This window comes from Pan paniscus, chromosome 11, assembly GCF_029289425.2.
Source record: "Pan paniscus chromosome 11, NHGRI_mPanPan1-v2.0_pri, whole genome shotgun sequence".
Classification (NCBI taxonomy): domain Eukaryota; kingdom Metazoa; phylum Chordata; class Mammalia; order Primates; family Hominidae; genus Pan; species Pan paniscus.
The window spans coordinates 93,957,816-93,965,961 of record NC_073260.2 but is presented as its reverse complement, the minus strand read 5'-3'; the positions used below and the strand labels follow the sequence as shown (position 1 = coordinate 93,965,961).

At 38.4% G+C, this 8,146-nt stretch overlaps 1 pseudogene; it reads right to left on the bottom strand.

Moving 5' to 3' along the window:
- Positions 1-2,765: 2,765 nt before the first annotated feature.
- Positions 2,766-4,563, bottom strand: LOC100979686 (uncharacterized protein C2orf27A-like; annotated as a pseudogene).
- Positions 4,564-8,146: the final 3,583 nt, after the last annotated feature.

The window sequence follows — 8,146 nt, the reverse complement described above, 5'->3', positions numbered from 1 at the left end:
CACACACACACACATTTCTATACATACACATATACATAGTTTGTATGTATGCATAGTTCTATATTTCTGTATATGCATAGTTCCATTACTTTTAATGACAAAAACCACAGTTACTTTTGCACAAACCTATATATTCACACAGATATGTGTCTATATATAGATGTGTATACACACACACACATATTTATATTCTATTGAGTCACACATATTTATTTGTATTTTTTGTCTTTTGCTTAGATCTTTGCTAATAACACAATTTACCTATTGATTTTTCTTCAGGAAATAAAAAAGATCACAAACTTTTGAAAACCAACAAAAATAGCAGGAAAGATTTAGACAGAGTCTTCAAAACAAGACATTGATAATATATTTACTCAGTTAAGCAATTTCATAAAATAAATCATTTTAGTGAAATTAACGCCAGCTCAGTTAACACAGTTAAACAAAGAACTGCAATTTGGTGTCATGAAACATTACTGAACAGTTGTTTCCACATTACCTTGTCCTTCTAAGAAATGAGGTGTCACAGTAGAGATCTGCACGCTTATTCACTATCTCCAATGGCACTATTTAGGAATTTTACATTATATTGCTGTTTTACCATTGTTTCTATCCTCACTTAACATTCCAATCTCAGCAACTCTCCATCATTTAGTTAGACGTGGACATGCCCTTTCCAATAAATTGGATCCCAGTTCCGGGGTGAGAGGGGCACAAACTTCACTGAGTGTTTTATCTCAGATGTAGGAACAGTGGCTGATCTTTATATTTGTTATTCCTATACATAATTATTTGTACTTCTTATTTGCCAATTCTTCATTACTCTAACTTTCTGATAGAGTAAATAATTACCTATTTTAAACTATTTTTATTTAAATTACTATGCAGTTTATGTCTTCTAGGTGGATGCTGAATTATACAAGTGGTATTATCTGAATTAAAATTATACATATTTATCCAGTTGCAACTTTAAAAGTAGACTCATGGAGGAGTAAAATAGAAACAGGTTGTCCAATCAGTAAGCTATAACAATTAAACAATCAAACATCTATAGCAGCTTGGTTCAAATTTGTATCAGTCTGGGAGTGGAAACTGCTCAGATTCTAGATGTAATTTAAATGTAGAGTAACAAGATTTACTGAAGTATCAAATGTGAGTATATTACAAAGGAGGTTGCAAGATTGACTCTAGGCCGTTGGCCTGAGCAACTGGAAAAAATGAAGTTACCTATATCACAATGGAGAAGCCTGTGAGAAAAGCACATGTTGAGAAAAATATCTGGAGTTTAGTTTTTATATAGTTAAGTTTGAAATGTTTATTAAATATACAAGGGACATGTTACATTGACAGTTGGGTATATAAGTCTAGATATATATAAGTGGATAAATAAATTTGATGATCATTATCATACTCACAGCCATAAAGCAAAGAAGAGCTAGAAGGCTGAGTTCTGGAACATCATAATATTCAAAAGTAAGGAGTACATAGGAAGCCAGAGAGGCCACTGAAAATTGAGCAAGACCTTGCCCTAGAAGGGCAGGTTTGTCGAAGTGGAAAAAAAGTAATTGGCCCTAACAAAAACTATTTATAGGTCAAGGAATATGAGAGACAAAACAATGTCATTGGATTTAACAATTTGAAGTTATTGGTAAATCATTAGAAACACTATACACAGAAGAAAATATAAGAGGAGAAACATTTGACACCATGAGTTACAAATATAATCTATTTGAAGGATTTTTGCTAAGAAGAAAAAAAGAGAAAAGTTTTTGTGGCTCTAGAGAGAAGAGGGATCAAGTTGAAGCTTTTTAAAAATATGTTTAGGGACCTCATGAATGAGATTAGTGCTCCTATCAAAGGGACCACAGAGAGCTCCCTTATTTCTTCTGTCATGTGAGGACACAGTAAAAACATGTCTGTCTAGGAACCAGGAAGCCACCCCTCAGCAGACACAGAATCTGCTGACCATTTCACCTTGGATTTTACCATCTCCAGAACTGTGAGAAATAAATTTTATATGCTACCTAGTGTATGGCATTCTGTTTTTGGCACCCGGATTAGCTAAAGTACCAGCATATCAGCTGGTACACATAGTTTTTGGAAACTCTGATGCCAAATCCTTGATGGCAAAAGGTGATTGATCTGCCGGAGAAGTGAGCCTACATGATCCCTCTTTCCACAATAAACCAGAGTCAAAGCTGGCAAAAGTAGGTCAGGGTTTTCTAAAAGCCATACCTGAAAGGTTTCCAGTAACAGTTGATTTGATGGTAATTCAATCACATAAACAACCACAACAAAAAGACACAACTATCAGAGATTTTCAGGATAGCCTCAAAAACACCATCTAACACTAAGGAATTAAAGAAAGCATGAAGTTTCAAAAACTCAAACTTTGTTTAAACATCATTGTATAAGCTTGTAATTATTATTATTATTATTATTTTTTGAGACGCAGTCTCACTCTGTCGCCCAGGCTTGTGTGCAGTGGCAGGATCTCAGCTCACTGCAAGCTCCGCCTCCCGGGTTTAAGCCATTCTCCTGCCTCAGCCTCCCAAGTAGCTGGGGCTACAGGCTCCTGCCACCACGCCAGGCTATAAACTTGTAATTCTAATACTATGAACAAATCCTAAGGCAGGTGGCAGCATGGAGACCCCGGGGCACAAGTGCTGAGTTTGGAAGCTTTGGTTCTTGTACACTTTGGAGCCACCCCCTGGTCCCCTCAACCCCTGCCCGCCTGTTAAGAAGAGCTGGTCCCTGGCAGCAGATTAGGGGCAAACAGCCCAGATGCCCGGTTGCGGGCAGACCTCCATGCCTGGAGGAGGAGGCCGCCTCTGGGAGCAGGAGGAGCTGCTGGAACCCCTCCTCGCAGGCTCCTTTTCCTGCTCTCAATCACCTCCTGCCAGCATATATACACCCCCAGCACCAGCAGAATGAACAGGTCCTGCAGCAACAGGGCTGCAGCTCTGCTGAATGAGAGAAGCCTCCCTCCAGCGAGGTAGAGAAGCCCAGGCTACACACCCTGGTCTCTGCCTTCATGGCTCCCACTGTGCCCAGGACTGGGAGCAGCATGGGAGCTGCTGGCTGGGGCTCCGCTGACCACCCCAACTCTGTCACCTCTAGCTCCACTCACGCTTTCAGCTCCAGGGCTAATGCCAGTGGCCACAGCAGGTTCCATGATGTCAGGCAGCTCCTCCCTGGGCTGGTCCTTGGCTGTACCAGGGCAGGGGCAGGAAGACTCTGGAGCTGCCTCTAGTTCCAGCGCTGTCCCTGGAGGGGGCTCTTCCCCTGGCGCTGGCACTGGCTCAACAGCTGGCACTGGAATTTCCTGTATTGCTGCATATGGAGCAGGAGCTGAAAAAGGAGAAAGAGTCATCAACATCAGTCACTTTCCACTGGAATTTCCAAACGTGGAAACAACCTCACTGAATTTAAAGGAATTCCAGCCCAAAAACAACACCCCCACAAAGTCTTCCAGACTGCAGGCCACTTCACCATATGCCTGTGCCTCGATGGGCTCCAGAATCTCCAGCCAGACAAGGACAATGTGCAGATGTGGCCCAGATAGGATCACTGGTAAAACCTGGCCTGGTAGGGCCTGCCCTGGGCTGCCCCGTAATACCTGGGGATGCCTTTGGCTAAATGGCCAGAGGCGTCTAGGGTGAGCAATAAGCCTACGTCGGCATCATTGGAAAAGGCTGTCACTCCTTCCATTCCTGAAGCAGGACCCTTGAAATGTGGGTCGAGAACATCTTGCTCTCCTCAGCATCTCCCACCAAGTGAGCTGGCTACAGGGCTGGCTCTAGGATATGGGTGCCTGGTTACCAGAGTTCTAAGTTTTATTCGGGTCTGTCATTAAGGAAGTGAGGGTGCGTCTTAAAGGTTCCGTCCTCTCGGCCCCTTCCCACCATAAGACTTACTAAGGACCCCACTGGGCTGCTGACTGCTTACCCTCCCCACAGGTCAATTCCATACCTGTACACAGTTATGTCCACCCAGAGCCTGCTTGGACATCTGTGCCTGATGTTCACCAGGGGCTGGATGTCCTCCTCAGGCCTGAGTATCCACCTGGAGCCTGGTGTCCACCTTGGGCCTATGTTTCACTTGGGGCCTTGTGTCCCTGGGGACTGGTATCCAGTTGTGGACTGATGGCCTAATGGGTCCCATTGGTAACCTAAGACCTGGTGTCCACCAGGGACCTGGTGATCACCTGGGATCTGGGTATCAACCTGGGACCTGGGTGTCCATTAAGGCCTGATGTTCACCTAAGGCCTTAGTTTTCACCTGGGCCTGACAATCACATGGGGACTGGGTGTGTACCTTGGGTCTAATATCCATCTGGAGCCTACCTGTCTACTTAAGGCATGGTGTCTACCTGCAGCCTGATGTCCACATGACTCTGGAGTTCAGCATGGGCCTGTTGTACACCTAGGGCTTTGGTGTACCTCTGGGGCTGGTTGTAAATTTGGGGCCTTGTGTATACCTTGAGTCCAGTGTCCGCCTGGGGCCTGATGTCTGCCTGGAGGACTGGTATCCTTTTGAGGTAGGAGCATTGCTGGAGCCCATGAGGTTGAGGCTACAGTGAGCCATGATTGCACCATTGCACTCCAGCCTTGGTGACAGACTGAGATCCTGTCTCAAACAAACAAACAACAACAACAAAAAGAACACACAAATTATATAGCTGATTATATCTATATATATATTTATATATATGTATGTATGTATACACACACACATATTATATATATTTTTAAATGGGGTAAAATTACATACTTTGGGGAATATTTCAATAGAGAAGGAAAAATCAATTGTACATAAAAGAGACAGAGGAGAATTGCTACGCGATGTTCTTGAGTTTTCAGCGGATATTAGCTTAATTGCATATGATTAGGGGTTGTTCGTATCTCAAGGCACTGAGTATCTATAGTAGTGATGAGAAGGTAGTAGATATTATTAGGTGAAAGTTGTTGGTGGAGATGGTAGTGAAAACCTAGACAAGTCCTTTTCTATTTATATTTACTTGACTATGTAGAGAGAGGATAAAGCAGTATTCTAGTAGGAGACCGGGAGGGTACATAGACAAGGGAAATATAGAATGAAGTATTGTGAGTCCACTTGTGGTTAGTGAATCACACATTTAAAGTGAAACCAACCAGTCAGCATTGTTGTGAATATGTAGAGTTAATGTATCATTCCAGCCACTTTCACTTGCACAGAGGCAGACAAGATATAAGTAGAATGTTGTATTTAAATAAGGCTGTATTAAAAGCCTAACATAAAGTGATTGAGAAACTAGGGTATTGGGATAGTATGAATGGCAGCGATAATGATTGATCATGAAATTCAAACTGAGGAAGGAGAAAAGTGAAGATTTGATTGGGTAAAAAATAGTAAAAGAGTAAACATGATTGAATGAGTGAAGTTATGATTGGGTGAAAGATAGTTGGATCCATGGGTCAATGTCCCTAAACGGTTAAATTATTTTTGGAACTGGGAGACTAGAGAGAGTGAGCTGGAAATATAGAAGGTGATATTTGGGAAATAGAATGTTTGAAATTGATTATGGAGAGGTGGTAGTTTAATGGCAATATAAAAGTCTAGGACGTGGTGACAATAAGATGACTAATAGGGAGAAAAAGGCTTATAGTAGCAGACTTCTAAGGTATTAGAAATATCATCTCTATGGATCATTTGCATGGTGATCCCTGGGTACATAAGCACTGATTCCCTTAGAAAATTAGATGAAATGACGTCTGTGAAATCTCAATTATTTATTTGCTGAGATAGCTGAGAGTTTCAGCTGCATATTGGTCTGAGCAATGTATTAATGTATTTATAGCCTACAGAAAAAATGGTCAGAAAGTCTTTTTTAGAATACATATCAAAGGGGTAATTATTTTTCTTCTGCTCATTGAAAATAACCAAATATTACTTATGAGAGTCAGGTGGTCTCTCTAGCACAGATATAAATGTCTTGCACTATTTGACAAGTATTATTTCATCATGTAAGATCAGTCAATTTCAATAAACTTTTTTTCAATTTCATATATTCTGATTTAAATAACTATGGAATGCAGAGGAATCCAATGATATGCTGTATAGAACAAAATGCCAAGATACTGCAGGTTTGCAAATATGAGGATTCACAACCCATTTTTAGTCTAGTTAATATAATTTTGGATTATTTTTATTTCTTATTTCTATATTCATAATATGTAGTTATTTCCACTTTCAACCAAGACAGTAAATTTTTTTTTTAGAAAATATAAGAAATTATGATTTTCATATAGTGGAATACTTAAAGCCTTTAATAAATGGAAAAATATATTTTCTTTTGCATTTTATTTAATTTTTACTGTTATATTTAACTTGTCATACTGAAAGAATGTTGGCTAACATAACCCAAATTTAGTATAAGAGCAATTTGTGTATATTATTAATAGAAATAATTGTATGTTGTTCAGTTCCTGTTACCTTTAATGGCAAGCCAATTTATCTCAATACCAAAGAATTTTGTTAACCATTTATTGTATTTAAGTAACTGTGCTTGATATGGGGCAATCTTTAAATAATATAAAAGGAGGCACCACAATTCAGTGAAAATAGATGTCATTGCATATATACATAATGTAAAAGAATGAGAATATTTAATCTTTGGTGAAGGATGTTAAGGTGTAAAATTAATGAAAAAATATGTATAAATAGACATGACAAACATTTAAAATGATGTCTTAATATTTTAAAGAAACCAAAATTATTGTAAACAGAATTAAAATTGAAAAATTTTTTTAAATTGCAAATGTAGGGTGGAAAACTGATCAATATCCTTGATATATACTATACAAATAATTCAGTAAAATGGAAATAAAAATTTCCCAGTAGAAACATTGGAGAGAGGGCAAGGAGGAACAGATAGAATCAAAAGATTAACTGGAGAATTCTCTTGGACTCAAGGTAGACAAATGATAAATGTTTTTATATTCTACGAGAAATGAGAGAAGTGGTAATCTTTTTGAAAGATAGCTTTGAATTTTAATGGAGCAGCAGTGAAGCCAAAGTTCTCGAAGGTATGAGTGCTTTGCTGTCAATGAAGTGTCATTTAGAAGATTATAATATGTTTGCTTCATGATAGCAAATCCTAAGGTCATATAACTGGTTGGGTTTGGATGATAGAAGGAATTACTGATAATATTCTTAAGTTTTTATGTATAAGCTTATGATTACAGGAGAAGACAGTAGACTAGAGACTGTCACTTATGGTGTTGATTGTGCAGCGTATTGTGTACACATTATAATTGATATAATAAATATAGTGTCATAAGCATAAGTTAGGATTTCTGAATATGCATAATTTGAAATTTATTCTCAGAGTCTCAAATTTAACTGTAGTGGAATTTTACTAGCTGTTGCAGTTTGCCGATTCAAGGGGCTTGACATTAATTGCTTTTACTATCTTCCAGTAAAAATGTAGGATGCTTGTACTATTAAGCATGACAGCTCACTTTCTGGATCTCCATTCCACATTTATGAATCAATTTATTTTTTCTCTAACTTTTGTAGATCACTTTATTTTCCTTCTCTCTAAGTTATTAATTAAATATTGAATACTTTATTTTTCATTCAGCTCAATAATTTCATTATTGGTTAATTTACAAATATTGTCAATGATATATAATCAAGTGGAGTTAATAGGCTTTTACTATTCTGCAATTTCTTGGAATAACATAAATTATTTGCATTTAGTATCAATGGGCCTTAACCTACCAGAATTATAATTTCCAGCTGTGTCTTAGGCAAAGAATTAAACTTGGGAGATATATATATACACACACACATATATATTTCTGATTTCTTTTTCTGGAAGCTATGTTTAAATTTTAACAGAGCAGAAACTTGCCTGCAATAACTTTGGGAAAGTAATTTCACAGTATGACGCATTGGTATTTTCAGAATTGATTTGGATTCAATAATTCAGTTACTAAGACCTTCAGTCACAAAGCAGTCTCTACTAGTGCTGCCTTTGACCATCATAGATTTCAGGTAGTCTATTTCCCTGCCAAGTTTAATGTCTCATCATACATCTCTGCCTTGTTAATTCACATGGCTGACCTTGTTCTTTCTCACAATATTATGGGCCATACTTACC